The sequence below is a fragment of the Ictidomys tridecemlineatus genome, chromosome X (assembly GCF_052094955.1).
Source record: "Ictidomys tridecemlineatus isolate mIctTri1 chromosome X, mIctTri1.hap1, whole genome shotgun sequence".
In the NCBI taxonomy this organism is placed as follows: domain Eukaryota; kingdom Metazoa; phylum Chordata; class Mammalia; order Rodentia; family Sciuridae; genus Ictidomys; species Ictidomys tridecemlineatus.
In genome coordinates, this window is record NC_135493.1 from 79,025,799 (window position 1) to 79,053,411 (window position 27,613).

The 27,613-nt window shown below is 37.0% G+C and overlaps 1 protein-coding gene and 1 pseudogene across 4 annotated transcripts in view; both read left to right on the forward strand.

Moving 5' to 3' along the window:
• Positions 1 to 27,613, forward strand: part of Atp7a (ATPase copper transporting alpha) — a 144,771-nt gene that overhangs the window by 21,824 nt on the left and 95,334 nt on the right. The window contains exon 1 of one of the 4 annotated variants that reach the window (XM_078034737.1): positions 9,894 to 9,917. The exons of the other annotated variants lie outside the window; for them this stretch is intronic. The gene's annotated coding sequence lies outside the window, so the exon portion shown is untranslated. Of the gene's footprint in view, positions 1 to 9,893; positions 9,918 to 27,613 lie in introns of those variants that run through there. 4 annotated transcript variants of the gene reach the window in all.
• Positions 14,728 to 15,174, forward strand: LOC101973189 (developmental pluripotency-associated protein 3 pseudogene; annotated as a pseudogene).

The following is a 27,613-nucleotide window of genomic DNA, read 5'->3' on the forward strand; positions in this document are numbered from 1 at the left end:
CCCCAGCCCCTAAATAAAGACATTTTAAAAATGACAAATTCCATCAAATTTCATAATCTTTATATGTAAGTACCGTTAAGTTATAAATCAGATATTCATCTTTCGTAATGTCAAAAACTAGAGAAAACAAACCAATCTTATTTAAAACACAAAACCAAAAAAACTTAAAAAAGAACAAAACCTTTAAAGATTGAAAGCCAGATGTGAAGGAGAGCACCAGTAATCCCAGCTACTTTCAAGGGTGAGGTGGGAGGATCCCAAGTTCAGGCCAGCTTGGGCAACTTAAGGAGGGCCTGCCTTAAAAAAATAAAAGGGCTGACAACATAGCTCAGTTGCAGAACACTTGCCTTGCATGTGCAAGGCCCTAGGTTCAATTCCCAGTACCACCAAAAAAGGTGTGTGGGGGGGACTTTAAAGAGTGAACCAGAGATTATTCTATGTATGGTTTAGCCAGGTCACGGGTTAATTTTCCTTCCTCTTGCCTTTTGGCCATTTTTCCAACACAGAATTCTAGAACATTTCTTTTTTTTTTAATAAACAAAAGTAAAAATTTGGGCACAATTGTGCACAACTGTAAGCCTGGCAAGTCAGGAGGACTGCAAATTCAAGGTCAGCCTCAGCAATTTAGCAAGGCCTCTAAGCAATTTAGTGAGACCTCCTCTCAAATTTTTTAAACAGGGCCAGGGATGTGACTCAATGGCAAAGCACCCCTGGGCTAAATCCTCAATACCAACAAAAGAAATCAGAGCTACTGGGAGTGTTGGTGGATGCCTGGAATTCCAGTTACTAGGAAGGCTAAGGGGAGAGAATCACAAGCTCAAAGTCAACCAGGGCAACCTGATGAGACCCTACAGAGCACCTACAAGCATGCACAAAGCCCTGGGTTCAATTCCCAGTACTTTTTTTTTAAAGAACTAATCTACTTTTCAGTGCTCAACAGAAAATCTAAAGATGAAAAATCTGGAACTATGGTGTAAAATCTAATTAATGATAATGCATAGAACTGCTCAAATTCTTTCTGTCTCACATAAGAGAATCAACCATTCTTTGGTATTGTGGGCTTAATTTTCAAGCATTACCTGTCAGATTCTCCTTTAACTATTAAAAGCTTGAAGATGAGACTTCACCTGAGAAAGTTCTTCTCAACATCCACTTGAAGCTCTTGCACAGTAAATAATCAGAGCAGGTCAAATGTTTTAATTAATTCCCTACCATTATATATGTAGTTCCTTACAAGAGGTTTTTCACATCGTTTTTTAAAAAAGACATTTAGCCTTTTTAAAAATATTTTTTAATTATTGACAGACCTTTATTTTATTTGTGTAGTTATATGTGGTGCTGTGAATTGAACCCAGTGCTTCACATACACCTGGCAAGTGCACTACCACTGAGTGCACATAGCTCCTTCACAATTTTAAGACACTCCTCAAATTAAATGTTTCATTAGCTCACTATATCATACATCTGGACACAAAATGTGTATCATTATAAACAGCTAGAAAATCATAAACCCATAACAAATGACCATGACCAAGCTAACACAAACTACTTCTATCATAATAGTTGGGCTAAATTAAAATGGTCATGCCAGGCATGGTGGTGCATGCCTGTAACCCCAGCAACCTGGGGGCTGAGGCAGGAGGATCTCAAATTCCAGGCCGGCTTCAGCAACTTAGCAAGGCCCTAAACAACTTAGCAAGACCCTGTCTCAAAATAAAAATTAAAAGGGAGAGGGATGTGGCTGAGTATTAAAGCACTTCTGGATTCAATTCCCAGTACCAAAAACTAAAACAAAGGAGTTAAGGAGGCATTAATGCCTTGTGGTAAAGAACACAAGCTCTAATGTACAAAATCAGATCAAAAGAGAACACAAATTTGGGAGTCAACACTGGGTTCAATTCCAGCTCTATCAATTACAAGCTGAATAATTTCAGTCAAATTATTTTATTTCTCTATGCCTCAGTTTCCTCTTCATTTGTAAAATGGGGGAAATCAAGTAGTACACTATGGGACATTTTGAGGATTAATCAAAATTACACAGATAAAGCCAGGTGTGGTGGCACACACCTGTAATCCCAGCATCTCCAGAGGCTGAGGCAGGAGGATTGCAAATTCAAAGCCAGCCTCAGCAATTTAGCAAGGCCCTCAACAGTTCAGCAAACCCTGTCTCTAAATAAAATACAGGGTCTGGGGATATGGCTCAAGCGGTAGCGCGCTCGCCTGTCATGCGTGCGGCCCGGGTTGGATCCTCAGCACCACATACCAACAAAGATGTTGTGTCCGCCGAGAATTAGAAAATAAATATTAAAAATTCTCTCTCTCTCTCTCCTCTCTCACTCTCTCTTTAAAAAAAAATAATTATACAAGCATGGAATATATCATAATCTAGTTAGGATCCTACTCTTTTTAATTTTTTTAAATATTTATTTTTTAGTTGTACTTGGACACAATACCTTTATTTATTTATTATTTTTTTAAAAATATTTATTTTTTAGTTTTCAGCAGACACAACATCTTTGTTTGTATGTGGTGCTGAGGGATCGAACCCAGGCCGCGTGCATGCCAGACGAGCAGGCTACCACTAGAGCCACATCCGCAGCCCTATTTTATTTATTTTTATGTGGTGCTGAGGATCAAACCCAGAGCCTTATACATGGTAGGCAAGTGCTCTACCGCTGAGCCACAACCCCAGCCTCTAGGATCCCATTCTTGTGGATGTTCATGATGGTGGAATTTACTATGATGTTTTCATATATGTACATAGGGAAATTATGTCAGATCCATTCCACTATCTTTCCTTTTCCTATTACCCCTCCCTTCCCTCCATTCTCATGGTCCAATCTATTGAACTTCTATTTTTCTCCTCATTCCCCTTATTGTGGATTAGCTTCCACATATCAGAGAAAACATTCAACCTTTTGCTTTTTGGAATGGGATTATTTCACATAGTGTGATAGTTTCCAGATCCATCCATTTGCTGGCAAATGTCATAAAGTCACTCATTATGACTGAGTAATACTCCATTGTGTATATATACCACATTTTATTTATGTTCTCATCTGTTGATGAATACATAAATGAATAAATACATAAATACTTAAATAAAACCAGGTTGGTTTTATAGTTTAGCGATTGTGGATTAAACTATTATAAATGTTGATGTACAAGTAACAATAACCATTGGTGAGGATGTGGGGAATAAGTTACACTCATACATTGCTGGTGGGACTAAAAATTGGTGCAGCCACTCTGGAAAGCAGTATAGAAATTCCAGAAAACCATAATTTTCTGAATGCAATTTGTTGGTTAAGAGGAGGGCTAGCACAGAGTAAAAATAGCTCAGCAAAAACTGCCCTCAGTATCATGTCCTTGTCCTCTTTTTAAAAGATTTTTAGTTGTAGATGGACATAATATCTTTATTCATTTATTTTTATGTGATGCTGAGGATCAAACCCAGTACCTCACACTTGCAAGGCAAGTGCTCTGTCACTGAGCTACAGCCCCAGCACATGCCCTTGTCCTCTTGATAGGAGGGTTTTTAATATCTAGGCTTTCAAGCACATACACAGTTTAATTATATTACTTATCAATGGAGATTATACTTACAAATACTAACAAGTATTTGCTAACAAGTATTTGCTCATAATGTCTGTGTAGTTTCAATTCTAGGTCTCTTTTTGCCTTCATCTCTTCTTGTTCTGGAACTTTGTGGTCTCTGGGAACTTAGAGAAAAGCTTGGCTCATTGTTCTCATTTGCAGAATGCAATAATAATTTTTCTTCATCGCCATAAAACAATCTCAACAGTTGTCTCTAGAGTGATAATTCTGCAATTTTGGAACTGACACAAAACAACTCCTTTGGGTTTATTAGGCTCTTCTATATTGACTAGAAAAGTTTAAGGTGATACTCTGGAAATCCCATGAAATTGAGCCTCCAGCATGTTTATATAAATCTGTAGTACCTTTTATTGAGTAGCACTAAGGAATGAGGCATTTTGTATAAGTGATTTTTCCCCAAAAAACTAAAATATATAACCTTTAAATTTTAGTCATTCATAGATCTTGAAGGGGATCTGATGCAAGAGTCCTCCAAAAGTATCCTTGAAATGCATTTACTTTTTCCAAAATAAAAATACTTTTTATTTCTGACTAGAACATTGATAAATTCCTAGTATAAAAACAAAATCCAAACAGTATATAAATATCTCCTTTCTAGGATCTGTCTGTTTCTTTATAGCATTTGTTACAACTTGACCTTATATATTTCCTTTTCTTCCTTCCTTTCTTTTCTTTCTTTTTATATGTGTCTTGCTGTGTTGCCTAGGGAAGCCTTGAATTTGTAATCCTTCTGCCTCAGCCTCCCAATAACTGGGATTACAGCCATGTGCCACTGCACCCCACTGTAGGTTTCTTTGCTTATTGTCCGTCTCCCATTCTCAGAATGTAGGTTTCTTTGCTTATTGTCCGTCTCCCATTCTCAGCCTGAGAATGGGAGACGGACAATAAGCAAAGAAACCTACAGTGGACAATAAGCAAAGAAGAGATAGAATGGGAGACCGACAATAAGCAAAGAAACCTACAGACGGACAATAAGCAAAGAAGATAGACTGTGTCTATCTTCTTCACTGCTGTATCATTACCACCTAGAATGGTACCTTAAACATGGGAAGACGTCAATAAATATTTACTGGCTAAATGAATGAAAAAAGTAAAAACCACCCTCTCTGCTGCCATCTGGGGTTAGCCACTGTTAAAATTCCGGTATAAATCGTAAAAGTATTTTTCTCACATAATATATTCTCATGTGTACATAAAAGTATTAGAATTTTTTTTTTTCTGCGGTACTAGGGATTTAACTCAGGGCCTCACATATACTAGACAAGCCATTTACCTCTGAGCTATATCCCTAGCTTGTCATGTATGTAAATACATAGAATATTTTTTAAGATACTTTTTAGTTGTTTATAGACCTTTATTTATTTCTATATGTGGTGCTGAGAATCGAACCCAGCCTCACACATGCTAGATAAGTGCTCTACCACTGAGCCACAACCTCAGCCCTAGAATATTTTTATAAAAATAGGACTGCAGTACATTTTCTTTGTAGCCTGCCCATCCTGCTCTCCTCCTCTCCCCCGCGGCCCTCTCTCCCTCTCTCTTTACCTAACTCATCACAGATATCATCCGGTGTCATTAAGTGTACAACTGTATTTTTAATAAAGACTGGACAATTTATTTTATTATTTTTTTTGAAGAGAGAGTTTTTTAATATTTATTTTTCAGTTTTTGGTGAACACAACATCTTTATTTTATTTGTATGTGGTCTGAGGATCAACCCAGTGCCCCACGCATGCCAGGCAAGCGCGTTACCGCTTGAGCCACATCCCCAGCCCCAAGACTGGTCAATTTAGATTACTAATTTTATGTCAGTATTTAGTTTAGTTCCAGTTTTTCAATAATATGGACAACATTGTGATAATCATCCTTAATCACACATCTCAGTATTATTGCAATTTTCCCCTCCTTTTATATATTCTTAGACATGGAAATTTTTGGATACATTGTGTGTGTGTGTGTGTGTGTGTGTGTAATTTTTATTTTTAGTTATGCATGACAGTAGAAAATATTTTGGCAGATTATACATACATAAAATATAACTTATTAGGTTCCCACTTTTGTAGTCATACATAATATGAAGTTACTCTGGTCATGTATACAAATACAAGGCTATGGAAGTTATGACCAATTAATTCTACTTTCCTTCCTATTCCCCTCCCCTCTTCCCTCCTTCTGTTACCCACTGTTCAGTTCAGTGTATTTCTATTATTCCCCTCCCCAACTTCCCCTGTTTGGGGTTAGCATCCACAAATCAGAGAGGACATTCAGCCTTTAGTTCTTTGAGATTGGCTTATTTCACTTAGCATGATATTCTCCAGTTCCATCCATTTACCAGCAAATGCCATAATTTCATTCTCCTTTATGGCTGAGTAATAGTCCATTGTATATATAAATGTGTGTGTGTGTGTGTGTATTTGATACTGAGAATTGAAACCAGAGGTGCTTAACCACTGAACATCACCAGCCCTTTTTTATACTTTATTTAGTGACAGGGTCTCACTGAGTTGCTAAGTGTCTCTCTAAGTTGCTGAGGCTGATGATCCTATCCTTCTGCCTCAGCCTCTGGAGCTTCTGGGATTACAGATGTGGCCACCGTGCCCAGCAGTATGTATATTTTAAGGATATAGTAAGAAGTTTTCCATTACTGTGGTGAAATACTTGAGATGGTCAACTTGTAAGATGAAAGGATAGTTTGGCTCACAGTTTTGGAGATTTTGTTTGGTACTGGGGATTGGACCCAAGGACTCTTTACCACTGAGCTACATCCCAGCTCTTTTTATTTTTTTGGCACTGGGAATTGAAATCAGGGGCACTTGGCCACTGAGCCACATCCCCAGTCCTATTTTGTATTTTATTTAGAGACAGGGTCTCATCAAGTTGCTTAAGGCCTTGCTAAGTTGCTGAGGCTGTCTTTGAACTTGTGATCTTCCTGCCTCGGCCTCCTAAGTCACTGGGATTACAGGTGAGTGCCACAGCACACAGATCCAATCCTTTAAAAATAAGTTTCTTAATTTTTTTAAGTTGTGGAAGTTTTAGTCCATTACTAAAATTGATTATTCTATAACTTATTCTATTATAAAATTAATTGACCCCATTGCTTTGGGCCTATATTTGACAGAGGACATGATGATGGTGGGGCAGGTAGCAAAGAAGCCTGTTCACTTCACTTCTGGGTGTGAAAAAGAGGCAGGGTCAGGGCCCCACTGTTGTCTTCTAGGGCCCATACCAAATGACTTAAGACCTCCTGCTGGTACCACAGATAGAACCAAGGGGTGCTTAACCACTGAGCAATATCTTTAGTCCCTTTTTATTTTTTATTTTGAGACAATGTCTAATTAGGTTGCTTAGGGCCTCACTAAGTTGCTTAGGCTGGCTCTGAACTTGTGATACTCCTGCCTCATCTTCCCAAGTCACTGGGATTACAGGTGTGTGCCACCACACCCAGCCTGGGACCTATTTCTTACAGTTTTCACTACCTTCTAGTAGTGCCAAACTGAGGATTAAGCCTTTTAACACATGAGTCTGGGGAAGGAGGCATTTCATCCAAACTATAGCAAAGGGTTTTGATAAATTTGGCCAAATTGTCTTTTGGAAACCTTGTAGTTTTTAGTTTATATTGCCATCAACAGTGTATCAGAGTCCATTCACCCAAAACTATTTTGATGTTAATCACTTATATAAAAGACTTTTAAAATATTTTATTGTTTTTAGTGCTTTAATGCATTTCTAAGCAGAATCCCAATGGCTGATTTAATTATGACCCTTATATATGAAAGACCTCACATGTATTCTACCTTATTGCTACATGTCTTTGAGTTTAGAGTATACCTATCTCTACCATTGCCTCCATTGGGCAGAGAAGTTTTATCTTTAGCTGGAAATGTCAGCAGGAGATATACGTTTTTTTTCATCTTAGTTTCCTAATTAGAATGTTTATGTATATTCCTATAACAAACATTGTTAGGGTATAATTTATATTTTTTGCAGTAGTGAATAGTGAATCCAGAGCCTCATATGTGTTAGGTTAGTGCTCTATCACTGAGCTACATTCCTAGTCCTTTTCAGTTTTATTTGGGATAAGTCTTATTAAATTACTCATGCTGGCCTTAAACTTGTGATCCTCCTGCCTCAGGCTCTCAGGTAGCTGAGATCATAGGCGTGTACCTCCATGCCCATTATTAGAGTACTATTAATATATAGAACAGCTGCATTATTGTCTAAATAAACTTATGAAGACTGATCTGTTAGCCTAGCCACCATACATAACATTCTTTCTATAATAAAGTACAGCCAGGCGTGATGGCGCACACCTATAATCCTAGCAGCTTGGGAGGCCAAAGCAAGAGGATTGTGTGTTCAAAGCCAGACTCACAACTTAGGAAGACCCTAAGCAATTTAGCAAGACCTGTCTTTAAATAAAATATGAAAAAGTGGGCTGGGGATATAGCTCAGTTGGTAGAGTGCTTGCCTCACATGCACAAAGCCCTGGCACCAAAAAAAAAAAAAAAAAAAGTGCTGGATGTGGTTTGGTGGTTAAGCTCTCTTAGATTCCATCCATAGTACCAAAAATAATAAATTTTAAAAAGAAAGAAAGTATAGTTTATCATCAAAATTAATTAAGAAAAAACTGTTCAAGGAACCCATTTTAAAATTGAAGATATTCATTCAATAAATATGTATTGAGGACTTATCATGTGTTATGGTTTGGATCTTTTTTTATACATTTATTTATTTATTTATTTTTATGTGGTACTGAGGATTGAACCCAGGACCTTGCATGTGCTAGGTGAGGGCTCTACCGCTAAGCCACAAACCCAGCCCTGATTTGGATCTTAAATATCCCTGCTGATTGTGGTGTAATCTCAGCAGCTGGGGTGGCTGAGGCAGGAGAACTGTGAGTTCAGATCCAGCCTCAGCAATTTAGCAAGATCCAATTTAGCAAGGTCCTAAGAAACTTAGAGAGAACCTACCTCTAAAAAAAAAAAATAGTAAAAAAGGGCTGGGGATGCGGCTCAGTGGTGAAGTACCCCTGGGTTCCATCCCTGGTACAAAAAACAAACAAACAAAAAGTCCTCCAAAGATCATATGTTAAAGGCTTGGTTTTTAGCTGATGGTGCTATTGAGAGGTAGTAAAATCTTTAGTAGGTGGGGCCTAATTGGAGGAAGTACGTCATTGGGGTCATACTTTGAAGGGTATATTGGGATCCTGGCCCATTTCTCTCTTTGTTTCCCAGCTGCCATAAGGGGAGCAGCCTCCTCCACTACATGTTCCCTACCCTGATGCTGCCTGGCCACAGGCCCAAAGGTGACTGGGTCAAGTAACCTTGGACTAAAACCTCTGAATCTGTGAGCTCACAATAAACTTTTCTTCCTTATAGGTTGCTAATCTCAGGTATATTGTCACAATGATGGAAAGCTGACAAACACATTGTGTGTGCAGAGAGATGTGCTAGTGATGTAGTGTATTTTTTTCGATAATGTAGGGTCAAGATACCCCTAACCTTTACATATTATTTTTGGTCAGGGCAGGACAACCGGTTGCATTTGTAACTGAGGGAGGAAATATTGCTAGAATTTGTTTCTTTATGCTAGGCAAAGGTCCTGGGGATTCTATAGAACTTGAGGGGGCAGGATTGAATGACTAGCTGCCCAGAAGTGGTAGAGGATATAAATGTAGAAAATGGTAAGGAAGTGGGAGAGTTGAAAAGTATATGTTTGTTTTAGATTAAGGGGAAAAGAGGATATTGTTTGTCTTCTCAGGATGAGTGAGAATGAATGTGATTGTCACTACAGTGCCATGTATTGATGTATTAATCTTTGCCTATATCTGTACAAAGCTGACCTTTGAGTGTTCTTTCTATGCTTGAGAATAGTACCATAATGCTGCTGCTGTATATCCAGATAATCTCTTGAACCTACCCCCTTCCTAATTCCAGCTCTACTCTCCCCACTTCCTAATTCCAGGGGAGCTGATCACTACTTGAGTTAAGCATGTCATCTTTTGCCTGAACTGTTCTTTCCAGACAACATCAAAAGTAGGGGAAAGAGCATACCTTTTGGAGTCTCATAGATCAATGTTAAGAGTCAGATTTTACCATTCATTAAATTCTTGACATTAGGCAAAGGAGCCCTCGTTACTTCTCTGAACTTGAATTTCGCCTTTTCTAAAAAGGACAGTTTCATGTGATTATTACAATTAAAGTTTTTTGTTTTTTGAGACAGGGTCTCATAAGATTACCCAGGCTGACCTTGAACTTGTGATCCTCCTGCCTCAGCTTCCACAGTAACTGGGATTATAGGTATGCATCACCATGCCTAGTCAGCATTAAAGTGTTTTAAAATGCCTGGTATATGATAGGAACTAAGTATGTCTTAATTCCTTTAATTCTCCTTCCCTTCACCCATATTTTCACTCATAGCCATAGTCATTTTCTGTTTTATTTTTATTGTGGTTCTGAAGATTGAACTCATGACTTCACCCATCCTAAGCAGAGGCTCTACCATTGAGCTATACCTCCAGACCTTATCTTCTATTTTTAAAATCTGCATTTGAAAAAGTAACATTTTTTCTGGTACTAAAGATTTAACCTAAGGGTGCTCTATCACTGAGCTATACTCCAATTTAATTTTTATTTTTATTTATTTTAGGTAGATTAGCACATGTCAAATGTATTTATTTACTTCTGATATTATAGGTGAAGTTCATGAAATGCTTTGATGAAAGTCACTGAAATCACAAAAATGTCACAAATAACTTTCAGAGTCTGAGAGAACACCTCACCAACATGTAATATGTCAAAACTATGAGAAATAGAACAATCTGGTGTAAGGAAATGCCTGATAATTCTGATAACAGCACAATTATGATACATTGTCAGTTTAATAGACTTCACTATTGCCATGGTCACTAAATTATTCAAATTTAATATATTTCTACACACAGTATTTATTTTTATTTTGAGACAGGGTCTTGCTAAATTGCATTGCTGAGACTGGCCTCTACCTTGCAATCCTCCTATCTCAGCCTCCCAAGTCACTGGGATTATAGGTGTGCACTACTACCTCTGGCTAAAAAGAAATCTATAAAAGTAGCATATGGGGTTAAACATGGCCACTTGACCACAAATGTTTAACTCTTGTCTTTCTCAAAACTACTGTTATGACAGTAAAGAAGGTTAATTGCTGTTTTGAGATTGCATCTTGCTGTGTTGCCCAGGCTGGCCTTGAACTCCTTGGCTCAAGTGATCCACCCACCACTGCCTCCCAAGTAGCTGGGACTACATACAGGTGCATGCCACCATGAGTGACAAGAATGAAACTATCTTTTTTTTTTTTCTAGATGTCTCTTCTTTTTTTAAAATTTTTATTTATTTTTTAGTTTTTCGGCGGACACAACATCTTTGTTAGTATGTGGTGCTGAGGATCGAACCCGGGCCGCACACATGCCAGGCGAGCGCACTACCGCTTGAGCCACATCCCCAGCCCGAAACTATCTTTCTTTTCTTTTCCTTTTTCTTCCCTTCTTTTCCCTTCTTTTTCTTTTTCTTTTCTTTTCTTTCTTTCTTGGGGCTTAAACCCAGAGGCACTCTAACACTGAGTTGTATCTTTTTATTGTTTATTTTGAGACAAAGGCTTGCTAAGATGCTGAGCTGGCCTCAAACTTGTGATCATCCTGCCTCAGCCTCCAGAGTGGCTGAAATAACAGGTATATGCCAAGATATCCAGTCCAGGTAGTGAAACTCAATTTATTTGGTACTGGGGATTGAATCTAGGTGCTACACCACAAAGCTAGACCCTTAGCCCTTTTGAAATTTTTTTTGTTTTGTTTTGAGATGGGGTCTTGATAAGTTGCTGAGGATCTCAATAAGTTGCTTAGACTGGCTTGAATTTGTGATCTTCCTACTTTAGTGCCACCATGACTGAAACTTTAAAAGGCTTAATCCTAGCCTGGTGTGATTACAAATGGCTGACATTTGTAATCCCAGCTACTCCTAGGGCTGAAGCAGGAGAGTTGCAAGCTGGAGGCCAGCCTGAGTAATTTAGCAAGACTCTATCTCAAAAAGGATGGTGGGTACTGGGTTTTGAACTCAATGCTAGAATGCTTATCTAAGCACGCTCAAGACTCTGGTTTTATCTCCTGTAACCTCCACCCCCACCCCACATGCATGTAGACTTAAACTTGCAAGGACAAAGAGAACAAGAGAGGAACATCAGATTAGGAATATTTTTATTAATATTTATTTTTTAGTTATAGTTTTATTTAATTAATTAATTTATTTATTTTTATGTAGTGCTGAGGATCGAACCTAGGGCCTCTCACATGCTAGGTGAGTGCTCTACTGCTGAGCTACAACCCCAGCCCCAGATTAGGAATAATTTTAACACATTACTGGAAGCTGGTAAGAGGGGGAAGCTTTCTGCAGAGGGAGATATCAATAAGTACTGAGTTCTTTAATATCACATCACCCAGGAGAGGCTTGGCACTTGAAGCTAAATGGTTCTTCCTGAAAGGCAAAGAGGAGACCAAAGACTGAAAATAAGGGAAGGGTTTTAAAAACTGAACAAAGGACTTGAACTGTTCAGGTCTCTTCCCATTCCTGCTGTACATCCCCTATCTTGCCCTCCAAGGCAGGAGACCAGAAGTAGTCCCTGGACTAAGTGAATCTGAAAGGCGGGGGGCCAAGTGCAGGGCACTGAAGCAGGGAGATTCAGTGGAAGTTACATACTGAATAGACAGCCTCTTCCTCTCACCTTGCTCCCAAATATATCAGCAAATATAACTTAGTCCTCAGGTAAGTAGTTAGAGAATATTTCTTTTGAAAAGTGAATGACCCCAGAGAAAATAATTCCCAAGAGTAGACATGACAGGGTTCCACAAGAAAAAGATAGCTAGCTGCCATTTATTCTACTGAAATACATAGTGGTTAAAAGCATGGGTTCTAGAAATAAACATTTTTTTCCCTACACTGGAATTGAACTTGGGGCCTTGCATGGCTTCTTGGGTTTGAGTTTAGACTTAGCAACTTAAAAAAACTATTTGTGCCTCTGTGTTCCCATTTGTTGAGAGGGGGATATTTGTATTGCTTAGCTCAAAGTTGTGAGAGTTAAATCAGTTAGTACCTACAAAGCACTGTTGATAGTAGAAAAGGGATTACCTAGGGATTTTCCTAGCTGCCAAAGGAATTTAGATAATTTTCCAATGGTGACCAGTAACACTTTCCACTTAGGGTGGTAGATTGAATGTGAACTGAGACTTTGATCCCACTGAAAGTACCTTTTCCCAGTCTCTTTCCCAACTCCATCTTTAAAGAACTTTGCTGAACTGTAAGACTGACTGGAACATTATGATCTTACTATTCATTTATCTAATAAATGTTTATTAAGTGCCAGTTTAATCTGCAGGAATGACAGCAGTGAACCAGCTCAATAATAAAAACTAACATTTATTGAGTTTTTTACTGAGCACTTGGTTCTGTTCTGAGTACTTTACATATATTGTTTAATTCTCAAAACAACCCTCTGAAACAGATGAAGTTATTATCCCTATTTTACAGATAAGGAAACTGAGACATAGAGGTTAGGTGAATTTTCCAGTCACACAGCTAATAAACATCAGATAAGAATCAAACCCAGACTGTCTGACCCTCACCCAGTATTGGCAATGGAACCCAGGGGTACTGTACCACTAAGTTACAGTCCCAGTCCTTTTTGAGAAAGGGCCTTGCTAAGTTGTTGAGGCTGGCCTTGAATTTGTGATCCTCCTGCTTCAGCCTCCAGAGTTGCTGGGATTACAGGAGTGTGTCATTGCACCCAGCTCAGTCTGGCTTCTGAGTCTGTGTTTTTAACCATTATGCTTTTCTATTTTCATGGAGTTTATGTTGTGGAAAGGGTAGACTGACATTAACTAAGCAAAGGTGTTGTGATGAAATATAACACAAGATGTTTTAGATGGGTATGATCGTGCACACCTCTAATCCCAGCTACTTCAGAAGTTGGGTCAGGAGGACTAAAAATTCAAGGCCAGTTTGGGCAACTAACAAGACCCTGTCTCAGAATAAACTAAAAAGATCTGAGGGTATAGTTCAGTGGTGGCATGATTGCCTAGTATGCACAAGGCCTGGTTCAATTGCTAGTACCAAAAAGGAAAAAAAAAAAGAGATTGTGATAGGGGGACTGGCAGAAGATAGCTTTAGGTAAGTTGTCCACATTTATGAACATCAAGTGGGATATTTTTAAAGAATTATTATAAAAGAGAATTGCTTGGTTTTTTTAATATTTGTTTTTTAGTTGTAGTTGGACACAATACTTTTATTTATTTATTTATTTATTTTTATGTGTTACTGAGGATCAAACCCAGGGCCTCGCATGTGCTAAGTGGCTATCACTGAGCCACAACCCCAGCCTGAATTGCTTGTTTTTGCAGACTTGCAAAATATCCTTTCCATGATTTGACTCTTTTTTTTTCCCCTGCTCAATGCTTTATTCATTCAGATCACTCAATACAATTTCACTCTACAGGTTCTTAATCAAGTAAACGACAATCCTTAATGCTGGGCACTGCATTGATGATTTGACTCTCAATGCTACCAACACATTGTAATATTTCTACTAAAAAACAGAAAACAGTTCTTATGCATTGATAGTTGACTTTGTTTGAGGAAACTATACTAAGCAATTTGCATAGACTATTTCACTTAATACTTATAGCAATGCTATACCTATTCTTATTTTTTAGCCAAGGAAAGTTAAAACTTAAAGAGAACAAGTGGCAAAGCCAGGATTGGAACCAATATAGCCTGTTCCAGAGTCACTGCTCTTAAATACTTAACCCTTTTGTAGATTAAAGTGATTTGTTTAAGGGAACTCTTGGTAGCATTTAAAGTGTAATTCAATGGGCTAGGGGTGTGGCTCAGTGGCAGTGTGCTTGCCTAGCATATGTATATACAGGGCCTTGAGTTTTGATCCCCAACACTTTTTTAAAAAAGGAAAGTTCCGGCTTCACTCATCTCACCAGCTGATGAAGTTTGAGGTTTTAGTCTCAGGGCTACAGTTTTTTTTCCTCCCAAGCCACAGTGGGAACAACTTTTTTGAGGGTTTGCTCACCTCCCAATGGACCCATTGCAAAAATTTAACCCAACCTCGACCCAGGAGTCTTTTCGGATGTCTGAAAATGAAGAAAATTCAGTGGACTCTCATCCGGTCAGTTCAGAAATGCTAGTAAAGAAACTTCATGACTTGACTCTGAATCCTTGGGCTAAATGCCTTTCCCCTCTGCCAGAAGGTCCACCCCAACCACTGGACAGGAGTGAGAGGGTCTTATGGGAGGTCAGAAAGGGCTTTCCCAACAGGCGGCGAGGAGTCCGGACACTGTTATCTGCACGGAAAGACCGTGTGGAAAGATGGAGATATCTCCTAAGTCTTCAAAAACAAGAAAGAGACAACAATCTTAAGGAAGTTCAGAGTGAAACACGAAGTGTACCATTCAAATGTACCTGCAGTTTTTGTGTATATCATGGATGGGATCCTTCTGAGAATGCTAGAATAGGGTATGATTAGGACACAGTCAATATAGGCATAAATTGTACTTGTTCTTCATGATGGTAATTTTAGGCACACTTTTCTATGCTCAGACTGTATACCAATGATTTTGAATAGCTTATGTATGAGTTCTGTGATGTCTTTTTCTTTTGCATTCTTTGTTTTTTGGTGTTAGGGATCCCTTCATGCCTTAATGCCAGTAATTTATAAGGAATCTGAGCAGTTAAAATGTGCATAAATGATTTCAATATACGTTAGTTTTACTTTTCTGTTTGACTCAAAGAAATACCAGTAGGTCTCAAGTCTTCCTGGAGATTTTAAAAGCCTGAAATCTGAAATAAAACTCAGGAACTGGAAGAGATGTAAAGAGAATATTGGATAGTTTGATTAGAGTGTAATAATTAGAGTAGATAATTAGATTTTCTGGTTTTCAAAAATTTGAGTTGCAATAAAAAGAAATTTTGATGTGCTGTTTTAATTTTCAGTAGCAAATAAATGTGTATATAGAGGGAAAAAAAGGAAAGTTCAATTAAAGAAACCAAATAGGACTTTGTTAACCATTATGTCATATGGACAGTCATCTAAATGTGTTATTCAGTTTAAAAATGGGGACTCATATATGTGTGTGGTATATATATATATATACTTATTTAACTTCTCATTTCACTGAAATTTGATGATTATACCAGATAAAACTTACTACTGCTTGAACTTTCAGTAGACAATTTATATAAGTTAATGATAAATTTTCTGAGTGTAATATTTACACTCCTTGGACTGTTAATAGGAAAAGATATATCTTATAGTCCGGGTAGCTCAGGATGGGAGGTAATTGCTTTCCTTTTATAAGTATCCTAAAAATTTAAATGATATAGAGAACAAAATTTTCAAGAAGACTCAGTTTTAGTACCTTTATTTTCCTTAAAAATTTAAATTGCCTTATAAACATTAGGTGTCATATGATCCTTATAAAACAGCCTGCTAGAACTAGGCGTGTCCCAGGATTCTTATAGAACTGGATTAACCAACCTGGTATTTGAACTTCTTTGAGGAATATATGTGGGTAGTGAGTTTTTATGAGTTTGACACCACATGAGTTATTACTGTCTTAATTTATTTTATTAAACCTGAATACTAACGATGTAGGGGTTCCTTTGTGGATTTTCCAACTAGATCTGAATCAGTTTTTTATCCAAGGGGGAGAAAGAATATGTTAGATAGGTTAGTAGAAATTTTCACATCACCTCTTTTATTTATTTCATTAAGTAATGTACGTTTATTGGAGAAAACAAAATGCAGCAAAATATTATAATAGTGCTACTAATATCAATATAACTATTTAGTCTTCCAAACTTTCCTATGCAAATATACATATGCATGTAAGATTATGTGGTGGCACATGCCTGAGGCAGAAGAATTGCAAGTTTAAGGCCAGCCTGTGCAACTTAGCATGACCTTGTCTCAAAATAAAAAGGGCTGGGGGTGTAGCTTGAGGGTGGGACATTTGCCTAGCATGCATGAAGCTCTGAGTTAAATCCCTGGTACTTCAAAAAAAATAATAAAAAGAAGACTCATTATTTAATATAATTATCGATAGTCTTTGTATGTCAGGAAATTTAAATTTATTTATTCATATTTTTATTGGTGTATTATAGTGATACATAATGGTGGAATTTGTTGTTAGATATTTGTATATGCACATATGGCCAATATTATTCCCTAATATTTCCTCTTTCCCTCCCTCCCTCCCTCTCTCCCTCCCTCTCTCCCTCCCTCTGATTCTTTTTCTCTACTGATCTCCCCCCCCCCTTTTTTTTTGTGGTGCTGGGGATTGAACCCAGGGCCTTGTGCATACAAGGCAAGCACTCTACCAACTGAGCTATATCCCCAGCCTTCCCTTTGTTTTTCATGAGATCATCTACCATCTTTCTTCTCCTTTTTCCTCTTTGGCTTCCACATATGAGAGCAAACATATGACCCTTGACTTTCTGAGTTTGGCTTATTTCACTTAACATACTCAGGTTCCATCCCTTTTCCTGTAAATGACACAATTTCATTCTTCTTTACAGTTGAATAAAACTCCTTGTGTATATATTCATTTTCTTTATCCATCTATTGACAGATTAGGCTGTTTCCATAGTTTGGCTGTTATGTTTTTTAGTTGTCAATGGACCTTTATTTTATTTATTTATATGTGGTGTTGAGAATCAAACCCAGTGCCTTACATATGCCAGGCAAATGCTCTACCATGGAGCCACTACTCCAGCAGCCCAACTTTAGATTTTTAGGGTAAATACTGAGGAGTGGTGTAGCTGGGTCATAGTATGATCCCATTCCCACTCTTTTGAGGAACACTCATATTGATTTCCATAGTGATTGTACTAATTTACAGTTTACCAAAATTGTTAAAGTGTTCCTTTTTATCTACATCCTCTCCAGCATTTGTTATTTTTTATGTTCTTTTTTTTTTATACTCAGGATTGAACCCAGAGATGTTTTACCTGTGAGCCATATCCTCAGCCCTTTGTATTTTTATTTTTCTGAGATAAGGTATCATTAAGTTGCTTAGGTCTTCCATAAGTTGGCCATAAACTGGTGATTTTCCTGCCTCAGCCTTCAAAGTTACTGGGATCACAGTTGTGTTTATATTCTTTTTTTTTTTTTTTAATATTTTTAGTTGTAGATGGGCACAATACATTTATTTATTTATTTACCCACCTATTTATTTATTTATTTATTTATTTATTTATTTATTTATTTATTTATGTATGTGGTACTCAGGATTGAACCCAGGACCTCATACATGCGAGGCAAGTGCTGTACCACTGAGCTACAACTCCAGTCCCACGTGTTTGTATTCTTTTTTTTTTTTTTAAGAGAGAGTGAGAGAGGAGAGAGAGAGAGAGAATTTTTAATATTTATTTTTTTAGTTCTCGGCGGACACAACATCTTTGTTGGTATGTGGTGCTGGGGATCGAACCCGGGCCACACGCATGCCAGGCGAGCGCGCTACCGCTTGAGCCACATCCGCAGCCATTATTCTTTTGTTTATTATTTTTTCAGTTGTAGTTGGACACAATACCTTTATTTTATTTATTTATTTTTATGTGGTGCTGACAATCGAACCCAGCACCTTGCATGTGCTAGGCGAGCTCTCTACCGCTGAGCTACAATGCCAGCCCAGTGTTTGTATTCTTTTTTTTCATTATTTAGAGAATACTTAGTTTCTGTAATCAAACCCACGTAGATAAGACCTTACATATTTACTTATTTATTTTAAGTTTTTTTAATATTTATTTTTTAGTTTTCGGTGGACACAACATCTTTGTTTGTATGTGGTGCTGAGGATCGAACCCGGGCCGCACGCATGCCAGGCGAGCGTGCTACCGCTTGAGCCACATCCCTAGCCCAATGATGTCACCAATTTATTAGCTCTTGCCATTATTTCCTGAACTTTAAGGATTCTATTGAGAAAGTCCTTGCCTGTGCCTCTATGTTGGAGTGTTGACTTCTACTAGAAGTTGCATAGTTTCTAGTCTAATTACAAGGTCTTTGATCCATTTTGAGTTGATGTTTTTATAGAGGGTGAGGGATAAAGATCTAGTCTCATTCTTCTATGTATGGATAACTAGCTTCCCCAGCAACATTTGTTAAAAGGCTGTCTTTTTTCCAATGTGTTTTTGGGACCTTTGTCTAGGATCAGATGTCTGTAGATGTGTGGGCTTGTCTGTCTGTTCTGTGCCAGTGATCTATGTGTCTGTTTTTATGCCAGTATCATGCAGTTTTTGTTACTGTAATTCTGTAATATAATTTCAAGTCAGAGATTATAATGACTCCAGCTTTGCTTTTTTGGCTTAATTTTTTTGACTATTCTGGGGCTTTTATCCTTCATATGAATTTTTAGACTGCTGTTTTCTAGTTCTGTGAAGAATGTCATTGGTATTTTGATGATCCTAGGTTAGATTTATTTCTAAATATTTTTAAGGATATTATGAATGAGATTATATTAGATACAAGTGGTGAGAGTGGACATCCTTGTCTTGTTCTAGATTTTAAAGAAAATGCTTTCAGTTTTTCCCCATTCACTATGATGTTGGCTTTGGGTTTTTCATAAACCATTCATTTTTATGATGTCAAAGTAGGTTCCTTCTATCCATAGTTTCTTCAGTGTTTTTATCATAAATGAGTACTGAATTTTGTTGAAAGCTTCTCTGTATCTATCAAGATGTCTAAGTGATCTCTATCCTTAATTCTATTTATGTGATGAAATACATTTATTGATTTGCATGTTTAACCATTCTTGCACCCCTGCAATGAAATCAACTTAGTTGTGGTGTACAATCTTCTTAATATGTTGTTGAATGTGATTTGCTAATATTTTATTAAGGTTTTTTGCATCTAAATTTATCAGCGCTATTGATCTGTAGTTTTCTTCATGTGTCCTTATCTGGTTTTGGAATGAGTGTGATACTGTCTTCTTTTAATGAATTTGGAAGTGTTCCATCCCTTTCTGTTTCATGGAATAATTTGAGAAGCATTCACATCAGTTCTTCTTAAAAAGTCTTATAGAAAGAAAAATGATTTTTTGTGGGGGCGGATACTGAGGATTAAATGAACCAAGGGGCACTCAATCACTGAGCCACTTCCCTAGCCCTACTTTGTATTTTATATAAAGACAGGGTTTCACTGAGTTGCTTAATGCCTCACCATTGCTGAGGCTGGCTTTGAACTCTCCATTCTCCTGCCTCAGCCTCCCAAGCCACTGGGATTACAGGCGTGTGCCACTGTGCCCAGCTACTTTTATAAGCTGTTACTAAGAGTATTAATTGATATATTTCTGGAGGGCAATTGGGCACTATTTATCCAAATTTAGGGAGTAGCCTGGGGCAGTGGTCCACATCTGTAATCCCAGCAACTCTGGAGGCTGAGGCAGGAGGATCTCAAGTTCAAAGCCAGCCTCAGAAGATTAGTGAGGCACTTACAACTCAGCGAGACCCTGTTTCTAAATAAAATATAACAAAGGACTGGGGATGTGGCTCAGTGGTTAAGCATCCCTGGGTTTAATCCCTGGTACCAAAAAAAAAAAAAAAGTTTAGGTTGTACATTCCATGCCCTTTGATCTAACAATCCCACTTCTAGGAATTTTATGTAAAATATTCATGGAAGCAGTATTTCCAATAGCACAAAACTGAAATCGACTACTCATGAGACTGAGTTAGGAGGATCACAAGTTCAAGGCCAACCTCAGCAATTTAGCAAGACTCTCTCCCAAAATAAAAATAAATAAATAAAAATAGTTGGGGCATAGCTCAGTGGCTAAGTGCCTCTGAGTACAATCCTCAGTAGCAACCAAATTAATGCAACCTAAATATTAACCCAAAAGGAACTAATGAAATAACATATGGCATGTCCACACAATGGAGAATATCATAATAATTTTATAAAATGGTAGCTCTATATCTTCTCTTGGAATAGATGTTTTGTTTTACAATGCTGGACATTGAACCCAGGACCTCAGGCATACTAGGCAAATGCGCTAGCACTGAGCTACATTCCCAGCATAGTTTTGTTTTGTTTGGTAGAAGTTTATATGTCTTGATACATGATGTATAAGATATGCTAAAAATACATAGAGCAAAATTTTACATGTAATATGGTTCCATCTATGTAAAGAGCAAAAATGAGAGGAAACAGGCATTATAGAGGCTTTAAAAGTGCCCTGGAGCTGGGCTCAGTAATGCATACCTGTAATCCCAGTGGCTTGGGAGACTGAGCAGGAGTATCACAAGTTTGAGGCCAGCCTCAGCAATGTAACACTGCCCTAAGCAACGTAGTGAGACCCTGTCTTAAAAAATAAAATGGGTTGTAGCTCAGTGGTAAAACACCTCTAAGTTCATTCCCCATCATCCTCCCTCAAATGCACTGGAAATAATGAAGTTTTCATTTGTATCTCATGTGTGTGTGTATGTGTGTGTGTGTGTGTGTGTGTGTGTGTGTGTGTGTGTGTATGGTGCATGGTGCATGGTATTGAACCCAGGGGTATACTACAATTGAGCTAAACACCCAGCTTTTTTCTTATTTTGAAATGGGGTCTTACTAAGTTGCTGAGGCTGGCCTCAAAGTTTTGATTCTCCTGCCATAGCATCCTGAGTCGCTGGGATTATAGGTGGGACCATCACACTCAACTAATATGTATCTTTAGAATATAATTTAGAAATGAATTTGTTTCACTTTTTTTTCCAGTCACCTTAAAAGCTTTGTTAACTGGCTCTGGGAAATGATGTTACGTGCTATATAATCTAAGTACAAAGTATCTTTGTATTGAATACTTTAAAGGTTATAAGAATTTATGAATAAAATCATTGTATTTCTTTGCTTATTAATTAAGGATATTGTAAAAACAAAATTTGTTTTCTGGAGCTGAGGTTGTAGTTCAGTGGTAGAGGGCTTGCATAGCACATGTGAGGCAATGGGTTCCATCCTCAGCACCACATAAAAATAAATAAATAAAAGTACTGTGTCCATCTACAACTAAAAAAAAAATTAAAAATTATTTTCTGGAAACAATGTCATGCCATAGGACTCAGAAGGAAATGACAGAGTGTATGGATCCAGTTATTTTAGTCTTTTTAGTAGAAAGAATGGTCATAAAGGTGATCTGTTTTATCATTTTTAGGCAGGTTGGAATAATCATAATATCTTACTTATCAAGGCAGTATAACCTCTGAAGTTATTTTGCCTAATAAAGATTTATTGACATTTTTGTTGATGCTGAATTTGAGTAAAAAAAATATTCTCTTATCTCCAGCATATTCTAATGTCAGAATCTTCATTTAACATATAAATCTCAGTAATTACTCATATGCAGGATTTTAATATAATTTATCTATGTCTTATTCCTACTTTGATAGATTTTATATATTACTAGTTTTAGAAAAGACAACTCAGTTTGGTTATGGAAATATTATAAATTCTTTTGTCTCAAATTCATCCCCAAAGTCAGATTAGGATGTGGGGTGTGTGTGTGTGTGTTATCATTCTGAAGATCCTCAACCAGAAAGTTTGAGAACTGGTTTGTTCCTTTTTCTCTGAGATTATTATTTCTAAATCACAGTTGGATTTTCTTAGTTTTCTTTTAAAACTCAGTATAGGTAAGATTTGTGTTGCTGCTGCTTATTTAAAATTCTCCTGTAATTGAACAAATCTATATCTCAGTTTTTCCTTCTTCTCTTACAAATTTAAAATGAAATTAGAAACTTACAAATTTAAAGATTAAACAATGACATTCTGTTCATTATTTTAGTGCTGGGTAAAATAATGGTACATTTCTGGTACATTCTCTATTGGTCCTCTCTTATTCTTCTTTTTCTTTACTTCCTTTATTTTCTACAATATCCTCTTTCTTTGTCACTTTTAAACTTTGCTCTTTCCTGGTTCCTTTTTTTTTTTTTAAATCAGGAACTATATATGACCTGTTTACTCTTTCTTGTATTTGGAAAAAAATCTATTGGCAAATGTCTAAAAAAAAAATTCAAGCAAAGAAAATGGCCATTTTTACCTTTTACTTTTTAATTTTTTTCTGAAGACTAAAGTAAGACATGCTTACTTTAATGAAACTGTAGCAATAGAGAAGTATATAAAGTAAAAAGAGAAAGTCACTTGTCAGAAGGTAATCACTGTTAATAGTTTTATTCTAGACTTTTTTTTTTGTTTACACATGTACTTCCATGTTATGCACAGACTTAGCTCATTGTCCTTAGCAGCTGTGTAGTGTTCTGTAGTATGAATGCATCACAATTTATTTCCTTTTTGATAGATATTTAGAGCATCTGCAAGTTTTACCTATTTTAAATATGTATTCACTTATAGACTTATATACATCTATGTAAGTATTTTTTTTCAGTGCTGAGGATTGAACCGAGGAGCATTCTACTACTGAGCTCTACCCACAGCCTTATTTATTTTTTATTTTGAGATAGAGTCATGCTAAGTTGCCAAGGCTAGCCTTGTATTTGTGATCCTCCTGTCTCAGCCTCCTTAGTAACTGGGATTATGGGTGTATACTGCCACACCTAGCTGATAAATGTTTTTCTATACCTTTGACCATATTAATAGCTAGACACATCAACCTTTCACATTTTTGCCAACATGATAAGCAAAAAACATGATGTCCTTATTTAGTTTGTATTTTTTTTATCTCCCTCATTTGTATTTTTAACTGATTTAGTTGAGCATCTTTTCATTTAGCAACTAAATTATGTCAAAAAATGTTTGTAAATTACTGTGTATACTGTAAGGTTTCAGCAAGAAAAAATGTACTCATTAGAGGAAGCATGTAATCATTTATCCCTCTTTTCTTGCATATGCTTTGAGTAAACAAACAATGTACAAATTGATCATATTTTCAGGTTCATATTCAGTATGTTGAGATGATGGGCCAAGTGGCTATTTCCTAGTATGATCTCTCACTTGTTTTCTAGCTGAACAGGCTTCTCCCCAACTTTGCCATTGAGAATGATTTAGCTTTTCGGACAATTATGTCATTCCTGAAAGTAGGCTGTTTTTTTTTTTTTTTTTTTTTTTTTACTTTATAAGTCTTTTATAACCTGTATTTTATATAACTGTTTCAGCTCACTTCTATTTAGCATGAATTTGCCATGACAGCTCTTAATTTTGTGTTTATAGGCCATAGTCCCTGTAGGCAAATATACTAAATTGACCAGAATTACACAATAAAATTACAGAGCTAAATAGTAGCAGAAACATAATTTGCCAAATTTATCTCAGTAGGTTAACACTGAAATGATAAGTTGTAAGTTACTAGGATGTTATCCTCAATGAAAACTCCAAAAACTGAGCAGATTTTTCTTCCCTTCAGTAGTTTCAGTGCCATACTGCCTTTAAATGAGGGATTTTATTTGGTGACTTACTAATATGTTGAATTTATATTTTTATATTTATAAGGCTGCAAATTTTACTTTTCTAAAGTACAAATATAGATTTAATTCTGATTTACTGTCTATCAAAAGGTGTGACTTATGTTGACAGGTATAGTAAAATAGTCATAGTCATTTAGCCTCAAGATACATAATGGTTAGTTGCAACTCCTGCATTCATTTTATATGTACATTTAAAAAACATTTTTCCATTAGAGTTTTGCATTTCAGGACTGGGGAGGTAACTCAGTGATAAAAGAGTGTCTGCCTGCCATGCACAATCCTGGGTTTAATTGCCAGTGCTGAAAAAAAAAGTATGGGGCTGGGCTGGGGATGTGGCTCAAGCGGTAGCGCGCTCGCCTGGCAGGCGTGAATCCCGGGTTCGATCCTCAGCACCACATACAGACAAAGATGTTGTGTCCGCCGAAAACTAAAAAAATAAATAAATATTTTTTAAAAAAAGTATGGGCAGATTTTTGCATTTCAAATATGCACATATTCATACAATAGATGAGGTCATCTAGCTATACTTTCATGTACTGAAAGGAAAATACTTTTGATTTGTAAATCTCTTGAAGACATGAACTGTTTCTTCTCATACCTGCTGCTTTAGAACTTGTGAAGAGTTAGAATTCAGTAAATGCCAATTGAATAAGCTTTATTAAAAGTAAAGCATAAATATTATCTATTGAACTTTTGTGTGTCAAGAACCTTCAGAATGCTCATTTCTAATTTAGAATACTACCTACCCTACTACTACACACAGAAAAGTGGTCAAAGGATCAGAGAGGACAATTTACAAGAAAACTAAGTCTTTGAGAAATGTAAGAAAAGATTGTCAACTTCATTAATAATATAAAAAGCACATGAAGAATTAGATGTTTTTATTAATCATACTGTTAAAGATGAAAACGTGGGCTAGGGATGTGGCTTAGTCATAGAGTGCAGGCCTAACATGCACGGGCCTGGGTTCAATCCCTCATATTGAAAAAAAAGAGAGAGATATTAAAAAGAATACTTGATACTTGGATATACAAGTGTCTGTTTCATTCCTTGCTTCACTTCCCTTATTATTATTTTTTGCTTTCAATTCTTTTAGGTACAGTTAGAAGTAGACCAACTGGGTAATACTGTAATTCTGTTTAACATTACCACTAACAGGGCACAAGGATTCCAATCTTTCCACATACTTGTCAACAAGTATGTTGGTTTATTTTATCGGTTTATTTTTTAATTAATTATAGTCATCCTCATAGGTATGAAGTGATACCTCCTTGGTGTTTTATTGGAGGAGTACTGGGATTGAACTCAGGGGGACTCAACCACTGATCCATAACCCCAGCCTTTTTTTTTTTTTTGTATTTTATTTAGAAACAGGGTTTCACTGAGTTACTTAACACCTCACTGTTGCTGAGGCTGGCTTTGAACTCTTGATCCTTCTGCCTCAGCCTCCTAGGCCACTGAGATTACAGGTATACACAATTGTGCCTGGCTGTCCTTGGTTTTGATTTTCATTTCCTAATGACTGGTAATCTAGCAACTCTTATAGGTACTTGATAGCTTTTTGTGTATCTTCTTTGGGGAAATACCTACATAAGAATTGGGTTGTATTTTGTTGGGTTGTTTACATATTTCTTTTTTTGCTGGGGCTCGAAGCCAGAGGCACTTTACCACTGAACTGCTTTCCCAGTCCTTTTTTCTTTCTTTTGAGACAGCATCTCCTTATGTCACTGAGGGTCTTGCTAAGTTGCTGAGGCCGGCTTTGAACTTGAGATCCTCCTGCCTCAGCTTCCGAAGTTGTGGATGACAGGAGCACACCATCATGCCTGGTTTACATAAGCTTGATATTACTTCATTATCAGATAAATGCTTTGCTAATATTTTCTCCCATTCTGTGAGTTCTCTTTTCACTCTTTTATGATAGTGTCTTTTTTTTTTTTTGGAGGTGCTGGGGATTAAACCCAGGAACTGCCACATACTAGGCAAGCATTCTACCACTGAGCTAAGTCCCCAGCCCCCCCTTTTTTTGAGAGAGAGAGAGAGAGAGAGAGAGAGAGAGAGAGAGAGAGAGAGAGAGAGAGAGAATTTTTTAATATTTATTTTTTTTAGTTTTTGGCGGACACAACTTTGTTTGTATGTGGTGCTGAGGATCGAACCTGGGCCGTACGCATGCCAGGCGAGTACGCCACCGCTTGAGCCACATCCCCAGCCCCACCCCAGCCCTTTTTAAAATTTTATTTTGAGACACAGTCTCACTTAGTTGCCCTCAAACTTGTGATCCTTCTGCCTCAGAAGCATGGAATAGCTGGGATCACAGGTGTGTGCCATCACACCCGGCTCTTGATAATGTCCTGGGATGCTCAAAAATTTTTGATTTTGATATAGTCTAGTTCACATATTTTTTCTCTTGTTACATATGCTTTCTTTTCTTTTTAAGAGATACGTATTTTAACTGACATTTAGTTGTACACATTCATGGGATACACAGTGATAATTTGATACATGTATATAATATATACTGATCAAATCAGGGTAATATTGGCATTTCTCTGTCCTTAAACATTTATCATTTCTTTGTTAGGAAACTTGAAATTCTTCCCTTGTAGTTTCATAAAAATTATAATAGGTTGTTTCTAACTATAGCTACCCTCCTGTGCTATAGAACATTATAATTTATCTCTCTTGTCTAACTGTATCTTTGTACCAGTTATTCAACCACCCTGTATTCCCTTTCCTACCTGTCCTTCCTATCCTTTGGTAATCACTGTTTACTCTCTTCTACTTTGAGATCAACTTCTTTAGCTTCCATGTGCGAGAGAGAACATATGGCATTTTGTTTTTCTGTTTATGGTTTATGTAATTTAACATAATCTCCAGTTTCATACATATTGCCACAGATATCAGGGTTTCATTCTTTTTATGACTGACTAATATTCAATTGCATATTTATACCATATTTTCTTTAACCATTTGTTTATTGATGGACATCTTGATTGATTCCATATCTTGGCTGTTGTACCTAGAATTGCAGTTAATGCAGGAGTGTAGCTATCTTTTTCATGAGCTAATTTCATTTTCTTTGGATATATACCCAGTGGATCTTATGGTAGTTCTATTTTTAGTTTTTATTCAGACATCTCCATACTGCTTTTTTTGGGGTGGGGATGAGGTTGATATTTTTCCCACTTCTTTTTTTTTTTTGCTACCAAGGATTGAACCCAGGGGTGCTTAACCACTGAGCCATATTCCCAGCACTTTTTTTTTAATATTTTATTTTTTGGTTATCGGCGTTCACAACATCTTTGTATGTGGTGCTGAGGATCGAACCCGGGCCGCATGCATGCCAGGCAAGCGCACTACCGCTTGAGCCACATCCCAGCCCCATTCCCAGCACTTTTTATTTTTAATTTTGATACAGGGTCTTGCTAAGTTGCTTAGGGCCTCACTAAATTGCTGAGGCTGACTTTGAACTTGGGACCTTCTGCTTTAGTCTCCTGAGTAACTGGGATTACAGGTGTGCG